Source organism: Notechis scutatus, chromosome 3 (assembly GCF_049901735.1).
Source record: "Notechis scutatus isolate UNSWTSFEM ecotype Mainland chromosome 3, rNotScu1.2, whole genome shotgun sequence".
In the NCBI taxonomy this organism is placed as follows: domain Eukaryota; kingdom Metazoa; phylum Chordata; class Lepidosauria; order Squamata; family Elapidae; genus Notechis; species Notechis scutatus.
The window spans coordinates 177,156,823-177,178,993 of NC_142011.1; the positions used below are offsets into that span (position 1 = coordinate 177,156,823).

At 35.3% G+C, this 22,171-nt stretch overlaps 1 long non-coding RNA gene across 1 annotated transcript; it reads left to right on the forward strand.

Annotated features, from left to right (window-relative positions):
* Positions 1–4,224: 4,224 nt before the first annotated feature.
* On the forward strand, positions 4,225–21,020 carry LOC148131497 (uncharacterized). Its single transcript, XR_015748379.1, has 3 exons — positions 4,225–4,303; positions 15,946–16,149; positions 20,917–21,020. It is a non-coding gene; the product is annotated as an uncharacterized LOC148131497 (long non-coding RNA).
* Positions 21,021–22,171: the final 1,151 nt, after the last annotated feature.

Sequence of the window (22,171 nt, forward strand, 5' to 3'; positions counted from 1 at the left end):
GCCACTTGTTCTGACCCAACCCTATAACCAGCAAGAAAATCTCAAACAAGTGCAGCAACTCAAAACTTCTCAGCTTTAATCTACAAATAACTTATTTGTAGATAAAAGATGGCTTGCAGCCAATTAGTCCAACCAGAAAAGCCTTGACAGAATTTTTCAGATAAGCCGGAGTCTCCACACATAATGCTGAGTCCTTAGAAAAGCAAAAACCTTTTGAAATCAGGCTTATATTCCCAGGATGGAGGGACCATTACATTGCATCCTTATTCCCAAGTCACCTGTGCTGCTCCAGGTGTTTTCTTCTACGAATCATCCTGCGCTCACGCGCACTTGGCAGAGGCTCCTCGGGAACCTCCTCGTCACTGCTACCAGCCCCCACAATCCCTGAAGGCAGAAGTCCACTCCCTGATGGTCCTGGCCCCTCATCAGAGTCATCGCTCTCCTCAGCCATCTGCACCTGCTGCCAGCTAACCACAATACCACTTGACTTAGAGCAGGGGTGTCAAACTCGCAATCCATGGGCCATGCCCACCCCCATTTTAGCTAAGGGAAAAAACTCACAATACATCAATGACAACAACATGACAAAGCAAGTTTGACACCCCTGGCTTAGAGTCAGCTGAGTCACACCTTTGAACTGAAACGTTGATTCTGGACTTAATCAAATGATTCTGAATTCATCCAAAGAGATTCAGAAGTACACATAATCAGGTGATTTTTGACTTTGCAGCCTTCAATATAGTTTCAGGTTTTTTTACCTATATGAACAAAATAAGAGAAAAAGCATAATGATCCCTCTGACATTAACATGAAGAAGTGAGTTTTCTAGCTCTCCAAACTTCAGTATCAAGGTGCTAGGAAGCTGATGGTCTGCTCGTTGTGTCTCACTCTTTTGAAGGAATTTATTTAGACAGTTTTGCTTCAAGGGAAACAGAAAGGCTCAGCCTTATTCTACTTGGTTGCTTGGGTTCTTCTGTGATCTGTTACTCCCCCCACAATGTTAGGAATGTAAGTCACCTAACAGTTAGTTGGGTTGGAAAATATATAAACCAGGATCGACATTTTAATACTGTCTCTTTAAGGAAATGCTAAAATTGTAATTGGGTGTGGTTCCTCAAATGGCCATAAGATGGAGCCAGAAACCTGGGTTGTTCTGTTCTGGTGTTTCTGGAGAGTGTTGCCGTTGATGTGAGTCTATTTACTGAACTGTTTTTGATACTGGACTTTGTTATTGGATTATCCCTGGACTGAAAACTGACTGCTTTAACCGTGAATGACTTGGACTGCTTGTTTGGATTTTGCTTAAATGTTTTACTGGAAGTAAAAACCTACATTTTACTATACAGTGTATCTGTGTGCTAGTTGTGTGTTATTCTTCACTATTCTCACTATGTCTCCCTGTGTGTACTCATTCTCCTAACGGGGAATTACCTCAACACACCTAATTCATATTCCTTTTTGTCTGACCTATAATGTACTTCCTGATAATCTCAGTAGGCAGTCCACAGCTTTCATTCTGCTTTCATTTTTTTTTTAAATTCCTGCCACTAGTTTTTTTACACCCCCTCCTTCTCTTCAGCCATCCATTTCTGTGTTTTGAATATTTTTAATTGCATCAGTGGGTTTATTCTTATTGTCTAACATACATAACTCAGATCAAAATAACACATCTATATTTCACAGAAATACACAATCGTGTTAGTGAATTATATACAAAAATATGTAAAGTGGTAACACACTTCTCAATCACCTTTAAAAAAAAAACACTATTGTCCAAGCAACACGCAACCTTCAGAAGAGGCAACCCTGCCAATGAGCCACAACAGCAAGCTTCTTAGGGAAGAAAAATAATATTAGGGGATAGAAAATTCTTAAACCTTATTTTTTTTTAAGTTTGTACAATTGATTCTTAAGAGAAAACTAATTCATCCATTTAAAGCATACAGATAGTCCTCAACTTATCACCTCAATTGAGCCTAGAATCATAAATAATGGTGGTTGATAAGCAATATGCCATATGATTAATTCACTAAATGACCACAATTCTTGCTCTTTCTGTTGCAGTTGTTAAGCACCATATGACACTTGGCACAAGTCCAGGTGTGCACTGCAGACCCTCCCCCACTTACATGATCTGTCTTGGGTTTCACCCGCCCTATTCCTGAAGTACCCCATTTTCTTCTTCCTGCCAAATGAGTTCCATACCATTATGCCTTGCTTCACTTAATTTTTCTGAAGACTGCTTTGGAAAAAATGAACAGTTGATCTGCCTTCCTATGCGGAGATCATGTGGTGCCATCCCAGATGTGATGAGACAATTGTGGCTACTGCCAAAATGGCACCTGCTTCTGGAGAGCACCCCATGGCCTTTGTACAGAAATTCTCCTTCCCCAACTTTTTAGTATTGGTACTATCTTTGCTTTTTTTTGCAATAGTTGTTCTATTTTTATTTGCAGGTCTTTGCATTTTGTGATTTTTCTCCCGTGCTTTAATAATTTCAAAAGGAATTACAGTAGTTAAAAATATCAGAAACAGCTGAGAATGGAAGAATAATAACAAGGCTGTATTTTTCCTTCTCTCTCCTTGTAAAGGTCATTCTACAGGATAGCCAGGGTCATCTCTTTTGCAAAGATGGCTTTAAGAGTCCCTGAAACTATTTACTCCAGCACCTTGACTAAATGTTGAATTAAATGTAAGGTTTTAATTAATTAGTTTAAGCACTCTCTGAGGCAAACTAACTTTGGAGAGTATACAGTAAAAATAAAACTACAATATAATAAAGTTATAAAACAAAAGGAATAAAGAATAGGATAAATAAAATTAACAATATCTGAGGACCCAAATTGTTGGGGCCAATACGCTAACTCTGTAAACTGATTAGAGAGGCTATAAAGCATTTTAAACTGGTATATAAGTCTAAATGCTATTGCTATCTACCCTTCATAATTCAAGGCCTGCGAGAAAAGTCACATCTTAAATGTATTTCAGAATGCTAGACAAATGGGAAGCATATAGATCTCAGGTAAAAACCTTATTCCACATAGCAAACACCAAAATATGGTGTTTCATGAGGGCCAATACATTTCTTATAAGTGTGATCCAAATATGTTTTCAGGGGTGGGATTCAATTTTTTTAACAACCGGTTCTCTGGGCGTGGCTTAATTGATGGTCATGGCTTGGTAGTCATGCTATTGGCTGGCCGTGGCCAACTCAACATCTCTCACATCGAGGCACACATCTCCTCGCCTGGCCTCTCATGGCTGTAGGGATGCTGCAACAGTCGTAAGCGTGAAAAACGGTTATGTCACTTTTTTTAGTGCCATTGTAACTTTGAATGGTCACTCCACACAAGCAAAGTACCAGCAAAGGAGGAAAAAAAATTCCAGAGAAGTTCCAGAGACAGGAAGTCTAGTCCTGCCAAGAATGTAATAAGAGTTAATAGAGAGGCAGTTTCTGTAAGCAACACCAGAATGTTTCCTTCCTGCCTTACTTACAGGATTAGGCCAGTAATTTCTTCTAACAACCGGTTCTCCGAACTGCTTAGAATGTTAACAACCGGTTCAGCAAATAAGTGCGAACCTGTAGAATCCCACCCCTGATGTTTTTAGTAAAACAAACAAAACCCTCATTTTGGGGTGGCAGAGAACTTATCTTTGAAGGGGTTATCAATAATTTTGGAAATATTAGCAGGTTAGAGTTCTTAAAGAAATAAAACCTAGTTTAAAATGTTTTGTGATAATTGGAAAATATTTGAAAATAGTATGTATAGACCATATAGAGTTGCAAAAATCAACATATCAACAATAGCTTAAAGAATGAATCTTGTTTATAGTATATGTGACAATTATTTGTCAATAAAGTTTGAAAGTCAAGAAAATGTCTTTTTTACGCACAGATGCTGTTTATAAGCATAAGAAACCATTATATTTTTTTTAAAAAATCACATAACCACATCCTAACAGCAAATAAAACTTTGATTTAAAAATTAAGATAAGAAAGTACTCTTGCAAAGATGTATTCTTTTTTAATGTATGAATTAGATGTATTATTGCTAAATGATATAAAACCTAATGTTTGATAAAAAGGGAAGTAATGGAGAAGTGATTAACCAATCAAGCAGTTTTGAAGTTTTACTATTCAGTTATTATTTAAAGCTTAAATGTTTCATTTAAACAGTTAAATAAACAACTTGGAAATAATTGACAGATCTCTCAATGCAAGGATTTTAGTAGCAGGGGCTCCCAAGTGTCTCCTTGGGGATTGTTAATGTTTAACTTCTTCCTCAATGGCTTAGAAGTAATGGTGAGTAATGTAAAAAATATTTATTCTCGTAAATATAAAAAAGTATTTGACTCTTCCTCTTCAGAAATGTTTCATGCACTGGCTATACTTTCTTTTTCTTCTATACTATAAAGCTTTTGGGTGCATTGACAGAGAAGTGATATTTAAATGCAGCAAATAGGTATAAGTGTCACAAACATCTCAGATTTTAATTTCAGTTTTGGAAACTAAGGATTGCTCAAGAGGCAATCAAAAATGATTGGTTAATTGATGGAACAGTGTCTAGAATGACAGAAAAAAAGAAAAATGAATCAATCCCACCATCCATTCTACCTAGTTCTGCTTTTTAAATAAGCCACATATTCTATGTACCTTTATGTGGATAACATCTGACCAGATTTTTCAAATTAATCTATGCCTAGCTATATATTAAATAAATGGGAAATTCTAAGTTCTGAATAGATATATGAAGAAGAATTTAAAATATATGGGGTCACTTTCTAGAATAAAATATTGAAGAGCGTCAGATTACAAATATCAAAATAGTATTATCTTTCTGGATGGACATTTTTCTTCTGGCCTGCAAAATGTTTATTACGTTTACCTTTAAACTGCATGTACCATTTGCAGTAGAGTAGCTGACCCTCACTTGCCAGTGGTGACCAATCGTAGGACCAAAATCAATCTTTGTCAAGCCCATAACTGAGCACTTCCCTAATTTATGGGACAGTTTTTCTATTAACAACAAAATCTTGAGAATTAAATAAAAACAGACCTTCACAAGTGCTGCTGCACAGGTGACTAAGGTAAAAAAAATGATAAATGTACACCCCTTCTTTCAGGCTGACTTTGAAAAATTCTGCATCACAGTTCCAGGTCACAGTCTGACAAGAATTAGGAACACTGAAATAAATAGTTGCAATTCTTCTTTGTTATGATGTGGCATACCAACTATTTTTTTTTAACAGCAGAAAGAAATTTTACAAACACATACAGGTTTTAGAAATATGAAATGCAACATATATGCTTATAAGAGCCTTGGATCATATGCACCTCTACTTAATTTTTAATGCAAAGAAGGTTGGCAATCAACGCTTCTGTGTGAAAATCTGCTTGGGCTTTGAACTTCGAATACTGTGCTTGAAGCAGGTTGAGTTTATTATTAGAAAGTTTTACTTATGTGAATCAAAATACTTCTATTACTGATACATTCTACACTGCTGCCATGCATCACTGTGACTGGATACTCCATGCAGCAATATTTTTGCAATAAGTAACATGGATTACTTTTCTGTTTGCTTATATGGTACTGATAATCAATCCACCCACAAATATCTGGCTAGGGTTTTTTTTTAAATAGAAAAAGTGATTTTGTATTAGTGATAAGATGACATTCTCCTCATAGGGGTTCAATCTTGTTGTTCTTTTCCCATATATCCCCCAACATGGAAATGATCTCCACACAAGTTTTGCCCCTCAGGGCTCTCAACCCTCTTTCACCCTCTTTCTCATCTCTGTCATGTCGAATGACTGTCTGTCCCTCTAACCCTTTAATCCCTATTTCTCTGCGGGATTCCCATTCCCACTGACATGCATGTGCTTATTTAGTGACCCACTAGAGATCTCCTAAGGTCTTGCTGCACTTTATTTCCCAGTCCTCCTTATGCTTGGCTTGCTGTTTACAGGACACTGGGTGACAGAAGTGTCCTAACTGTCCATTTCCATGCATTTTGCATCAAAATAAAAAATAGCCAACTTTGATGGAACATGATAGGATACAGATATATAACAGAAAGGTAAAGGTGCTGAGACTTGCCTGCATGTAAGAAGAAGAATAAAAATTACCAATGGGTTCTTCATTCAAGTGGATTAAAGTCCAGACCAGAGAAGAACACAGAACATTTTGTTTTTCTCGCATGTGTAATATGTAGGAGCCAAATAGGATGAACTAATATGAATGAAATCTCTAATAAGACTGTACAAATATTCAGTCTGAAGAATTGATTAAAAGGCAATTATTTCTTTGCAATGAATTTGATGTGTCAAACTGAAGTCATCTAAAACATCACACATTTGATGATTCAGCAGGCCTTTTATATGCAGTAATGTTCATTTTACTGAAATGATTGGGAATTCAAATCTGAATTGATTTTCTTGTTCAAATTGCAAATTTAAGTTGTATTTTGTGTGATTAGATTGGTAGGAATGAAACATCAAAAGTAACCATGCTGTCCCCAAAAGCTTAGAATGGCTACTTTGACAGTTTTCTTAAATTGTGTCTGTATGTGTTTGTGTGAACAGATACTTTCTTTTGACAATTCCAACTGAAATGTAGCCAATGAAGCCTCCGCTGAGACCTCAACCTGCTGCCGGCGAACTACAACATAAGGATAGATTAGAATTAGAATTCTTTTTTATTGGCCAAGTGTGATTGGACACACAAGGAATTTGTCTTGGTGCAAATGCTTTCAGTATACATAAAAGAAAAGATACATTTGTCAAGAATCACGAATCATAAGGTACAACACTTAATAATGGTTATAGGGTACAATAAGCAATCAAATCATACTAGGAAACAGTCAATATAAATCGTAAGGATACAAGCGACAAAGTTACAGTTATACAGTCACAAGTGGGAGGGGATAGGTGATAAGGAGTGATGAGAAGATTAACAGTAATAGTTGTGCAGACTTTGTAATAGTTGAACAGTGTTGAGGGAATTATTTGTTTAGTAGAGTGATGGTTTTTTGGGGGAAAACTGTTCTTGTGTCTAGTTGTTCTGGTGTGCAGTGCTCTATAGCATTGTTTTGAGGGAAGGAGTTGAAACAGTTTATGTCTGGGATGTGAAGAATCTGTAAATATTTTCACAGCCCTTTTTTTGACTTGTGCAGGTCCTCGATTGAAGGCAGGTTGGTAGTAATTGTTTTTTCTGCAGTCCTAATTATCCTCTGAAGACTGTGTCTGGCCTGTTCAGTTGCAGAACCAAGCCAGACAGTTATAGAGGTGCAGATTATAGACTCAATAATTCCTCTGTAGAACTGTATCAGCAGATCCTTGGTCAGTTTAGCTTTCTGAGTTGGTGCAGAAAGAACATTCTTTGTTGTGCTTTTTTGATGACGTTTTTGATGTTAGGTGTCCATTTTAGGTCATGTGATATAATAGAACCTAGAAATGTGACGGTGTCTACTGTTGATACTGTGTTATCTAGTATTGTAAGAGGTGGTAGTATGGGAAGGTTTCTTCTAAAATCTACCACCATTTCTACGGTTTTGAGTGTGTTCAGTTATAACAACATAGATATAAACAATGTGAAATCTGTCTGGAGAAACATCTCAAATATGGTAATGCATGGCCCTAATCTGGTTTCAGTGCTATTCAATATTTTTTATAAATGATATGAATAGGGTGTCAAGAAAATGCTGATCAAATATGCAATCAATACAAACTTAGGTGGGGTGCTAGTACATGGTGGAGGGAGATTAACAAATTAAAACAGTGAATATGAAAAAAGAAGAATACAATTTTCAGGGAGAAATATAAAGATGTGTAAAAAAAAGAAAAACAAATATGCAGAATGAGGAAAATCTTAACAGCAGCACATGAGAAGGATAAGGGTATACTAATACAGACAATAACGTCTTGGCAGCAGCACCAGCATAAAGTTCAGATTAGTAAATGCTTTGAATCACAATATACCTTATTTTGGTTAGGCTCACTTGGAATATTGCTTTTAGATATGCACAAGATAAACCAGAACAAGTCCAGAGAAGGGCTACCAAGATGGTGAAAGGACTGAGAACGAAGTCCTAAGAAGAGCAGTAAAAAAAATATTCAAATTCTTACAAAAGAGAAGATCGAGAGGGATCTTCAGTCATCTTCAAATATTTAAAGAGCTGTTACATTGTAGATTGAATTTATTGTGATTTGTTCTAGAGGGTAAGACTATAAGAACCAATAAGATGAAATTCAAGGATACACTGTAGATACAGATTAATCATAGGGATTCATTTATTTAGCATATGCAAATAATAAGGAAAAGCTATCAATCAATTGAATAGGTTAGTGCATGAAGTGATATCTTTTCCTTCTCTGCAGGTTTTCAAAAACAGACTGGATAGTCATCTATTAGGGATGATGTACAAAATCCTACAGAGTGCAAGGGGTTAAATGTTATTCATCTTAGGTTCCTTCCAATTCTTTGATTCTTTAGTTCTAACCCTTAAGGGTCATTTTGGATTGTTATTCTGCAGTGCGGTTAAACTTTGAGACCATAAAAATAAATCTATGACATGCCTATTTCATTAGCTTTAACTGTATAGTAATTTAAATGGTGGTAAATATTGTATACTACTAATTACTGTGCAATTTAAAAATGTATTTGACAAATTATAACAGGATGCAGAATGCTTGTGCCAGAATGCATATATCTCTTTTAGAATAGTAAGAAACTCCAAAAAAAAAAACATACACAAAATCTATTTCTAAACCTATTGCAGAGTTTTATTTATCCATTTTGATTATTTTATTTATTTTTTTATTTCTGATTTCTTGATAGTGATTGCCTATATGGAGCTTTTTGCTAAACCACACACATACCTTCTACTTAAGTTAGGGCAGGAGATATAACAGTCAGTAATTTATTACATCTAAATATTTGCAAATGTTTTTGTTTAGAAACCATGACACCTCTATACTGTATTATACTTTTAACTTACTGGTTTAGAAATAGTCACAGCTAATATATCAAAATAAAACAGAGACTTCAAGGTTTTTTTAAAAAAACTGAAGGTAAACTGGTATGTATCAATATATAATTACTCTTTAAATTGTTGATCATTATATGATGAAATTTTTGTGTAAATAGGTTATCTGAAACATCTGATGGATGATTTTCAAATTTATTTTTGTCAATTTTTGCTTGTTATTAAGATTCTTCATACATAATCTCACAAATATAATTCTATATATCTATCTTTCCATTCCTGTGACAGCTCTGTAACAGAATACTTTATAATAAACCATAGAAATAAAATGCAATTGCATATGCATACAATAAATAAGTCAGCTAACTAGGATATGTGAACAAATCTATTAATTGTTAATAATAAATATAATAATAACATTAAGTTCCTGAAGATTTTAAAAGCATTTTATAAATGTTTTCTTCTGCAATAGTTAGAACCATGAGAATAATTTAAAACATTTAAAAGGGAAAAAAATAAGGTTATACAAACTACATTTAATGTTTCCAATTAATAAAAAGCTGAAAGAACAGGTAAACTTAATGTATCATTCTGCATTTCTATGAAAGTCTTCTGAATGATTTGAATATGTTTTAATAATAAAGGAGATATTAAATCCAGGCAGACAATAACTGTGCCAGGTTTCAGTTTGATATAAATTAAAATAGCTAAGGTACAAACCTCTGAAAAATGGCGTTTCTAATGGAAATGGCAACTGACCCTTAACTATAACACTGCTACCGGATGCTGTTATAATAAGCTTCCCTAGGTGCCATGGTGTAAATGTATTAGCTGTACTAAGAGAGCCACTCCTGGTATAATTATGTTAGGAACCAATAAGACAGCTCAGAAATCAATATGCTAAGACAGATAGAGTAAAGGACCATGGCCAGCAAACTGGGAATAGATTAGTCTGGCAGGTCCCTAGCTGAGCCATGAAGAAGGAGGATATCTCTCCTGTTGTAAGAAAGCTATTAATTGTAAATTTTCTTCAAACAAGGAACTTGAAGGGAGAGCTTAGGCAGTTGTTCATAGCACTCAGTACAGGCAGCACCTAATATTGATCAATAGTTAAGCATTATATTCTAATTATAACCTCCAGCTGCGGGGGGGGAGGGGGGGAGAATCCAAATATTCAGGTTTTGAAAAAGAAAAAAAAGCCAAGTTCATATCTTAATTAGATTTAATACTTACAAAATTAACAGGCAATTTTATAAGCTCACTAGGCTGCCTTCCCCCAAACCAGCTCAGACTGCAGTGACATGCCAATTATCTAGTCAATAAAATTCTACAAGTGTGATATGATGTGATGAAATAGGGAACAGCTCTTCACAGCATTTTTCCCTACAAAGTGTCCCATCAAATTAACCTGTACTATTAAATATTATCAAGTTCTCTAATAATTAAATCCATGGACAAGGAAAAATTTGCAGCTGCTAATTTTAACTAGCCTTGATCAAAGTGCTTCCTCTCTCTCTCCATCTCTTTTTCCTCTCTCTCTATTTCTCTCTCACTCTTTTTCTTCCTTCTTCCCTTCCCCCTTATCACCTCCCTTGCTTTTAGTTTAGGGGTGTCATTTGCTTAATAAACAGGAAAACAGTGTAATTTCATGACAATCCTAGAAAAAGAATAAAAGAAATATATAGAAAACAAAGGACAACCCTTTGTGGTTACAGTACGACACATCTGCTCATTTCCAATCAAGCTTTCAAAGGCATAGGAGTAAACAAAAGCGCTATCAAGCAGGGACAAAGTCGGAGACGTAAGTGGTTTGAATGAGTGTGCAATTTCTGCCCATATGACCATCCTGACACAATTGCTCTAATTTTCTTCCAGAAATGACTGATAAAAGATTTAGGTAATTGCTATGGAGACAGACTTCTTTCCATCATGGGGTATCTTGAATAATACAGCCTCAGGGTCATAAGATGGAGTGTCAGTTTCTTCAGAGTCCTCAATTAATACTTGTCCCTTGTTCCAGCTATACTTTCTCTGCATCTAATGAAGTGAATGCCATTTATTTTGATAATTTATTGAAAATCACTTGATCAAATAATCACTTGATCAAATAGCACGTGGCTATTCCATAATGAACACAGAAATGCCACCAAGCATTGAAAAGGACACCTAAAAATTGAGAGAGACAAATGCAACTTTCCCTTTTTCATTGTTCCTTCTTTGTTTCTGCAAGAGATGAAAATAAACTAATTTTTAAAGCTGCGATATATTATTTAAAAAAAACTTGAAGTGCTTTTCTTTGGTTTGACCTGTGACCATTTGGCTCATGACCTTGTTCTCTATAATCAAACTTAATTTACTGAGGTGATCTCTGAATTCCCAAGTATTGAGCAGCTCTCAGGATAAAATTCAGAGAGTCACCAACAAGCTAATGATTAGTAGAGAGCTGTACAATCACACTAGATTGGCAGTGACATACGTTATAGCTTTGCATGTGAACTGTCCATCTGTTTACAGAAAATCTTAAGGTTCCCACAGCTAAAAAGCTCTTCATTTCAAGTAGAAGGCAATCTTGCTGCACCCGAACATCAGATGAATACTGCAACATGTTCTGACAGCAGATGAACAATGGAATCAGCATGATGCTAGAGTCCAAAGGTTTACAAAGCCAAAAAGATCATTGTTCTAGTTCATTTAAAATAAAGATAACATAAATGTTGTTGTTTGTAGCAACTATAATTAAACAATATTTGTAACAAAGTACAAATTGCAAAAGTTACAGTTATGTGCTGAAAATCTCAGCAAAGGGAGCTGTGATTCTCTTGGTCATTTCCTTTCCTTTTTTGAATAAGCAAATGCATTGTATTCCAGAGCTGAGCATTTATAATAATAGCACATCTGAAATGTAGCACAGAGTGACTTGAAGCATTCTAAAAGCCAATATCCGTCACTAACTTGGCAATCCTGCCAAAGTCAAAGCGAACAGCTGTGCAGTGGCAGCATGAAAGGTAGTGTGTTGTGTTTAAATACAGTCAGGCAAAAGCCAGTGGATAATGCTCAGTAATGGGTTAATCAATACTTATTATGGTTTTATTGGTTCACTAAAGAGAGAACAGAACCTAGTGAGCACAGAGCTGAAAAAAAATCACTGCATCTGATCTAGATAACATCTACTCTCCCTTAGGGATTTCCCTATTCAAGAATCCAATTTACCATGCCTGATTGACAAGGATTGGATCCTAGGGAATCACATAACTCTTTTTAGGACCCAATAAAATCCTAATGGATTTGTCTGACTGGTCAGACAGTTTCAAGTTTTACTAAACTGAGGTAGTGGATTGCTGTAATTAGTCTGTATCCTACTTGCTGCTGAAAACAGATGCTATTAGGAGTCATCCCTCTCTATAAATGCTGGAGTCATACTGAGATAGACTACAGAAACTTACCCAGGCTTTATAAAGATGACCATAACACTTAAAAAAAAAACCTTCATACTAGTTGCAGTTTAACTAATGGCGAACATTCCACCTTGTGCTGACCTTCAATGAGAGATGTTCATATTTGAATATAATTTAAGAGAACTAGGACCACCTTTATTAGGGTTCTGTGTAGAAACCATTATTTGATCTCAGATAAACATGAGTATAAATTTTCCTTTAGAATCATTTACTCAATTCAAGGGGGAAAAAATGGAAAAATAAAGTTAGGAAGCTGGAGAGATATAGGCATTATATACAGATCTGTCAATATCCAGTTTCAGGACCAAAGACAAGTATCTGAATAAAGTGAGAAATAATCTACATTGACATAAATGTAGGGTAAGTGGATCACATTCCCTGGCCTTCTCATATGCATATTTTGTATAAAAGACTTCATGCAATAAGTGGAATGTCCCCATGAACATTCAACTTCTGGAAGTAAACAATGTGGCTAGAACAGAAATCCTTTGTTCCCTTGAATAGAAAAGAAGGTCTGGATTTTCTTGACAGTGAGAATTATTAATCTGTGGAACAGCTTGCCTCCAGAAGTTGTGGGTACTCCATCACCAGAGATTTTAAAGAAGAGATTGGACAGCTATTTATTTGGAATATTAGCCTTCTTGGAACTTTTGTCCAATCATCTGCTCAAGCAGGAGATCATGTTCCTGGCTAAGTAACTAGAAGACTTCAAGTTCCCTTCCAACTCGTTATACTCTATATTCCAAATACAGGCTAACATAGTATCTCAAAACTGAATGCTTTCCAGATGTGTGAGCAAAGGACATGTTCCACATATCTGATTGGAACCTAAGTTACAGAAGGTTAATATATAGGATTGTTTTTCCGAACTGAAATAAGTAAGTTAATAAGTTCTTGATTCAAATCAAGATATTTTTTTCTTTCCCTTATTTATACAAAATGGAGTCATTATATTACCAAATAAGAAAACATGGAAATCTCTCTCTCTCTCTCTCCTCTCCTTCTGTCTATTTCTCATTCTCTGACACACACACTTACACAGACTCTTACCGTAGTTTGGATTTATTAACAATTATCCTGTCTATTTCCTGTATGTTTGGAATTTCCTTTTGCTCTGGAAATGAGCATTATGGAGAAGTTTGCCTTTTTTCAGATATTGGCCGTCTCTGGTTTACCTAACACTTGTACATCTGCTTTTCCATTTGCTTATTGTACTTGATAGTATAAAGAAGACATGTGTTCCTACTCTAACTAATCACTTGAGAAATATTTTATGACAAAGGTATTTACACCAGTGACTCCAGTGGTTGTCGAAATAAATTATTTTTAAAAATCCAGTAAAATAATTGATTGGAGAAAATTTTCCCAAAACCATTCCTTCCTATATATGTTTATGTTGCTACAGACCCTCTTCTTGAGTTTGGTCAAGGTGCCTTTATGACAACAAGAACATTTTATTTAGATTTTGGAATGGTGGAATAGTTTGAGAAAAGGTCCAGCTAAGTATCAAATGAATAACTGTTGGGCTCCGAGTTCGTTACGGAGCCCGTCAGCTCCTAACACACCTCACAGCAAGTCAGCTGGCAGTGGAGAATATCACCTTAGACCTGCTGATGCCGGATCTGTATTGCTGCTTGTGTGCTAACCGATGGTGTTGATGTAAGGATTTTTTATAGAATATAGCAACTCCACCTCCTCGACGATTTTCACGATCTGATCTGTAAACATGATAGTCTCTTACTGTGGTAATGGAGTCGGGAGAGATGCATTGAGCCATGTTTCACAGACAAATATAATGTCAAGTTAGCCATATTTAGGAGGAAGAGAAATTCAGGTATTTTATTCACGAGGCTTCTTGCATTGAGAAGTTTGCATTTAAGGCCGGCAGTAGTTGGAATTGAGGTAGTTGGGGGCGTGCGTGCCTAGTCTTGGGTGATGGTGGATGGGTTGAGGTAGGGTTGTGGTTGAGGGTAAAAGCTGAGTATTGGGTTGAGTGGTTTACTTTTGATACAGTCAGCATGGTAGTCAATGTACAGGTCCTTCTCTCCATTATCTAGACGGTTTTTGAGTTCGATGCGGAGTGCACGGAGCGGGCACGTTGCTGTATGGTTAGGTCAGGGCGGCAACGGAGGTTCTTATGGATGGTGTTGGTTTTGGCGAGTGAGTTTATAGTATAAATGAATTTACGTTTGCTTGATTCATTTTTGCAAATGACCCTGCACAAGCGGGGTTGAAGGTGTTGAAGGTTGCTTTAGATTAGAATGAGTCAGCAGAGTTGTGAGTTGCAGGATAGATTCTGAGGCAACTGTGGGTTGAAGGATGGATTCTGAAACACCTGCAGGGCTGGAAATGGCTTTTTTCATGTATTGATGTGGTGCATATTGTTAAAGGGGATTGGAGCACATATAGGTGGTAATTAAGCATTGAGTTAAGACATGGTGAAGGTGGCACCAGGTGGATATCAGTTAGTGATGGTGGAATAGGTTAGGGATGTAGACATGTTATAGGGTTAATAGCATTTAGAGATAATAGGTTAGGCGTGGTGAGAACTAGAACTGCATATAGGCCTGGGTGTGGTAGGGTGTGTCTCATGATAATGATAATAAAAGGAAAGAGAGCAAACTCAAACCCAACACTAACCTTGCCTGGCTTTTAGCCATTCTTTCCTGATTAGGGTATTTGTTGTTTGCTGATTTATTGAATAAACCGTCATTGTCTTATAGAGGAGCTGGAGTTTGGATTCATTTAAAGACAAATCTTCAATACTCAAGAACTGGCTGAGAATAATAATGAAGATATGAAAAACATGAAATTCTGGCTACATTAATCTATTTGAGCTTAAATTGTTTTTTTAAAAAAACTGCTTTTTTCCCATTGAGAGTATATGCATAGTTATGTGCATGCCTTATTAAGGAAGGGTATACTTATTAACTTTTCAGTTTCTCCAAAAAGAAAAACACACAATCCCATGTCTTTCTCTGTTTCTCCTTCAGTTTAAATATTTTCATACACAATTTTCTTAAATGTATGATTTAGCACCTAATGTGTCCTAATATTTTGTGAGAAATAAAATGAATAAAGTAAGAGCCAGAAGTTTTCAATTTCAAGGCTATGAAGCACCATTACTCAGTGCTTCTCCACCTTGACAACTTTAAGATCTGTGGACTTCATCTCTAACAATTTACCAGCAAATATGCTAGCAGGGGAATTCTGGGAACTGGAGTCCACGCAGCATAAGGTTGCCAAGGTTGAGAAACACTATATTAATTCAAGGGAAGGGCAGGAAGGAAAACAAATTACAGGTTTTCTATCACTGTGTGTATTTAAGGCACTGACACCTTTTCACTGGTGGGAATCAACTGCTTCATTTGGCTTCATTTTATTGAACTAAGTTTAGTATCTGACCAAGTCTGATATTGAGATGACTTATATAAAGTTAGGAGTTCTGTGGTTTACTACCAAACCTTGAGATGTTGCCTAATGTATACTTTTTTTCTGTTTTCAGGCAGGGGTGGGATACGACAGGGTTAACTACCAGTTCGGGATTTACGAGCTTCCCTGCACACTGTGAGCAGTGCACCTGTAAATAGTCATCAGCATGCTGTGTGCAGAGACGCAGCTTTTGAAACAGCCCTCTTTTCCTGCTTTTTTAACAGCAGCTGTGCTTTGTTCGGCAGCTGAAGTTGAAAAATCAGGAAATAAAGATCAGGTAAGAGCCCAGGTGGGAGGGTGGGCAAAAACATCAGCAGACGTAGGACCGGTTCTATGTCTGCTGTTCTTCAGAGCTACCGGTTCTACAGAGGTGGACAGAACCAGTAGAAACCCATCCCTGTTTTCAGGTATATTTCAGACACATGGAATTATTTGAAGATATGAGTGGTGCTTGGTGCTCTCTAAGCTTGGTTGGGTGTTTTTTTAATTTTTTTTTTTTTTTTTTTGTAGATGCTTCATTACCCAAACTAGATAACATAATCAGTGCTAGTCTAGTCTTATTAGCATTGATGACTGCTGCCTAGTTTGGGTAATGAAATGTCTGCGAGAAAACAATCAAGCTCAAAGAGAACCAAGGACTGCTCATTTCAACCCTGAGCTACAAATATTCTCCTTTATTGATTCAACAATGTGTAAACATGAGCTTTGCATCTTGCTTTGGGAGGAGAAACTTAATATATTTTATTTAAAAACAATTCAGATTAATTTCTCCTTTGTTCATTTTTATCTTTTGCCTCCTATCAGTTGAAACTAAACAGTGATATTTTATTTAAAAAAAATTCAGTTTTCAGATGAAAGTTGCCAGGGCTAATCTCTGTTTTTCTTTTTCCTCTGTACCATATAATGGTAAGAGTATGGAAAATCCAACAAACCAAAAGAAAAAGTTTTGTGACTGGTTTTCCATATGAAAGAACAGGTCTTTTAGATACATCTAATTGCAGAAATAATTAAAGTTATTACCTTACCTGTTTATTCAAGAGCACAATGACTTGTAATGGGAACAAATCAAGATATAAAGACTTGCTGTCAATTAACTTCACTTGAGGAGATAATGAAGGGAGGCAGGAATTGAGTTACAATAACAAAAATAGTAATTCAACATCTCTTATTTTTCTTGGAACAGACCCAGCAGCTCAGGAGAAGAAAGACAAGATGAAGAAAGACCTAAGTAATATAACTTGAAGAATATCAGATAAATAATAGTGTCTTTTCCCAACCCAAATCTATGGTAGAACCAACAGAACATGGGACAGCTACAAATATATCAACCTGGGGATAACAAAGCTCTCCACTTCTTGTCACATTTTTTGTTAATATGGTAGGGACTTGGGGTAATTTGAAAAGTCACTCTTGAGTAAAATGGCAAGACATGAGTAACACTGGCTCCCAAAGCACACAGTACAGTGAAAAAAATACCATGTTGGGCGTTTTCTCAGATGATATGCTAGTATTAAAGTGACAAAAAACTATGGCAACTGCAGGGCAAAATAAGTGCTTTATTCAGGAGCATCTGAGCTGCTTTGATCATTAATGCATTCCTAATGGATTCAAATGTGCTGTGGCCTATATGCTTAAACATTCTTTTTGGATTTACTTTTGATCATACAACTATTATAGCATCTATAGTTATGCTTGGGAATAAAATAATGTCTAAACCATATATTTCCACCCAACTGGCAATTCAAAATGCATACCATTGAGTAAGAGTAATAATTTGCACATTTTTAATCTCAGATGGAAGAGTTTCTCCTTTCTGTTTTCATTTACTTAAAATATGTTCCAAAAATCCATTAAAAGGCCCAGATAGTTTTTTTTTTAATATACCAAATACAGTGGATTTTGTTTATGATCACCATATGTTTTATGATTTAGAATTTAATAATTTTATTCTTGCAACTGCCCTCTTCAGAAATATTAAATAAACAGGGGAGAGCCAAAACTTAATTTTATTGGTGACAAAATATTCTGTAGACATATCTTTCATTTTAATTTAATTACATATTAAAACCAAAGGTTTTCAAATCAATACAGTTGAAATATACTTAACCTTCTTTAGGTTCAATTATATTTACTACTAATAATGTATTGTGCTGGTTTTCTTTTTATTTTTTTTCATTTTCCCCTACTATACTATGCCTTATATGTCTGGCTTTTAATTTTATGATTTTAAAAATGTGATCAGCAACTGCCCACTTCCATGAGAAATGCTATGGCTTTTCCTCATTTTTCTGAATGAGGAATTTTTCTTCAATCTGAAATAAACAGATTGTAAGGCATTCAGAGGAAAGAAGTAAATTGGAAATGACTAGATCAAAATTGTAATTTCTGGAATGAGAAGGATTTAACTATCAAGGCTACAAGTACACCTGATGTTGCCAGAAAAGCAGGAACAGTGTCTACTGGGTAGCTGTCTCTGTTGGACTTTAGTATCAGAAAGTGTGTCAGTAGCTTGTCCAGCTAGAATATGTAACTGAATAGCCTGGAAAACAGACTAGGAGATGATTCTTAACTGAAGGACTCCACAATTGAACATTTGTTCTCTCTCTGAAAGTAATGAGTGTAAGTTTCCTTCTTTGCAGTCAGTGAATTGCAGATTTCAAGAAAGCATACTGCATTTTATTTGAACACTAGCTATAATTCTACTGGGGTTCATTAAAATCTGACCATTAAAATCTTATAAGGCAGCCATGGTAACATCATCAGTTAATATTCAAAACATGGAACTCCAGCCTTAGATTCTAATTTGCTACTAATGCAATATTAAAGCAATATATGAGTAGTAGATTAATGCAATATTTGTTCAGAATTTATTTAATTTTTTTAAATATACAGGGATATGTTTTTAAACAACATATCTATTTTTGATGGATTTCTTCAGGAGAAATTCAGGTTTTGTGTATATATATACACATGCACATAAACACACGTATCCTAGTAATCCAAACAATTTTTTGATTTTGATATTCTATTGAAAGGCATGACCTTTCACAAACAGTAAGGGCTTGCTGATAAAAAATATTAAAAAATGCCACTTTATCTGTTGACCAGATGCCATTTTTTATATTATCTTTTGAACTCCTCTATGGGGAGAAAAAAGGCTTCTGGAAAACTTAAAGATAAGATTTCCTACATTCTGCATCATATATGAATTTCACAAAGGGAACCATTCGTAGTTAGCCCAGCTTTATGAGGCCAAATGATATACTTCTTGCATTGAGATCTATCTCATGTGCCTGCAATCTTCAAATCTCCCATTTTTATTGCCTTTTAAAGTTAATCCAGTTCTTTATATTTTGACACAAGCAATTGGCCAATAATCACACTGATCAAACAAAAGAAAACTCCATATATTTAATATAATACTTATCATCATATTATCTAGTAGAAGCCATGATAAGATAATAAACACCATGATATCATCGGACAAAAGAATTTTGATTATAGAATGTATCATTTGTATAAGTGCAAAACAAAAAGGAAAAAGGAAAAACAGAAAGTGGAAAGAAATAAAAATTAAAATAAAGGAAAAGAAACAAATAAAAAGGTTACCTTCCCATGCATCATAGCAAGTTATTTAAACTTGTTTAAATTAAATTTTAGCAGTGTGATGGCCCAGAGGTGAAGACATTCACCTCCTACTTGGAAGGTTGAGAATTCAATCCTAGGCAATGGCAGATGTTTCTCTATTGGGACAAAGCGAAAATATCTGCTGTGAACTTCGCATAGGCATCCAGTCAGTAATCACTCAGTTTTACTCAGACTCTTTGACTCTACCTTGAATAAAGGGATTAAAGGGTTATATAAAAAATCACCTCTTATATATATATATATATAGGAGACTATGGTGCCATAAGTAACATCAGTGAACTCAGCCTGTCTGACCCCTATTAGAATTGAGGCTATAGAGCAGAGGTCTTCAAACCTGACAGCTTTAAGACATGTGGATTTCAACTCCCAGAATTCCTCCTCAAGGTCATGTTAGCTCAGGAATTCTGGGAGCTGAAGTCCACAAGTCTTAAATTTGCCAAGTTTGAAGATCCTTGCTATAGAGAATGGATGGCAGTTCTGCTCAAGAATATTCAGAGCACACTGCTTCTCTACAGCTCAGCATTAACGATTATGAGCAACTTTACCTAGCTTTCCTGTTACATTTTCCAATAGACTTATATTTGGATGGTTTGCTAATTTTGATTTTAGATATTCTATTATCATTTTAATTTTGATTTTAAAACTCAAGGCGGTGAACATACCTAAAACTCCCACTTCCTTCTGAATTTTTTTCCCCACAACCACCTTGTGAGATCTGACTGTCCATAATGACCTAGTTCAGATTATTTAAGTCAGTAGAAGACTTACCTAATTAGCCCCAAATTCTTGTCTGGATGCCCAGTCAGGTTTTGGCGATGCCAATAGTCTAATTCTGACAGATAGCGGAGCGGTTTTAGCACAGAAAAAGAGGCATTTATATAACCAGCAAAAGAAAGAAAGAAAATTCCACATACATATGAGAGAAAGAATTCTGGAACAGAGGGAGTTTATGGCAAAAAATATGGAAAAATGGAAATAGTTCTCTTCCTGCTGTCTGGTGTACAGAAGAAGAGGTGTAAATAGTCTAAAAGGGAAAAATCATCAATTCCAGATGAAACTAATTAGCTTTACAAGATCTGCCAAGGTGGCAGGGCCATATGCTTAAATTTGGGCACTTGATTAATATACTGGAGGAAGGTGTGTTACAAAAAGAGATATTTTGGTGCTATTTTCCATTAGCTATTCATCTAAAAAAACCTTATATCTATATTCATATCTATCTATATTTATATATTAAGTTGAAATTATATAATAAAAAATGTGTATATAGAAAGGTAAGGAAATGTAAAAGATGTCTTGAGGTTGATATAATGATGTATAAAGTTTTATGTTTTTAAATTTTGAAAACTAAATAAAATTTAATGAAAATTTAAAAAAAGAACATTATGCCTTTCAGACACGCTGGACTTCAGTCTGTAGAAAAAAAAGACAGCAAGTTGGGAAAGTTTCATAAAGATTAAGATGATCCACTTTCAAAACATTTCATGGAGTATATTTGTATTTACCATTGCAAATATATTGTTTGGACAATAAAATAAATAAATAAATAAACAAGATGAATCTTAGCCCTGTGTGAATGTGCTGGCTGTCTTGCAATGGTATGTTTTTTTTTTATCCTTCCTTTGGACTTCCTGGGCCACCTGAAAAATTTGCTCCAAGGAAAACTTCTGAAGCTGATTTTTACTCTTGAGGGAAAAGGAATTGTTACTCTCACTGTTAGGTTGACACCAACTGCCTAGAGTGGGAAGGGTTAATATGCTACCACAAGTTTCAGAGTCATGGTCTCTTTCATACTATAGCATGGATAACATTTATAATTTATTTCTTGTACATTTTTGAGTAATAGAATAGCAGAAAACTACCATAGTTTGGGAACATTTTTGTCTGTACTTTGGAGGAATTATCAAACAGAATCATTATCATTTTATGCTGCTCTGCGATAGAGTTTGGGCACAGTTTGGCTCAGATGGTTCCTGCTTTGAATTTGAATACAGTGTTAGCAAGAATGTTCCTGTAGTTCATATGTATTATAGATTATAATGCATGTTGCTGAGGTGCCTTTACCTAATATAATTTAGCATTTCAAAAGACATTCTACTTTTGATCCTAGTAACTCTCATTCTTTAATGATGCTACACAATTAGCTGTTTGTGTCATGCTAGAGATATGCACAGCATGTTATATATGAAAAAAAAGCAAAGCCTTTCCTGTTTCTTTATGAATATGACATATTCAAACAGGCCCACAGTCAGATTTTATTCATGAACTTCCTGATTCAACAAAGAATCTATGCATTGCAATTAAAGCACTAATTTTATGGCACATCACTTTCATATATCTATATTTTATTTCATACACACACACACACACACACACACACACACACTAGATAGATAGATAGATAGATAGATAGATAGATAGATAGATAGATAGATAGATAGATAGATAGATAGATAGATAGATAGATAATTTTTTCCCACAAATTTATTGCCAGGCAAACCATAATGCTGTTTTTTTCCAGCATAACCCAATTTAGGGATAAACAATATGCAGCCCATTTGTAGTGTACATAACTACTTATTTTTCAATTTATAGGCCTTACCACCAGTTCCCAAATTTCAGTAAAAATGCCCAATTTGGGGAAATAGGCC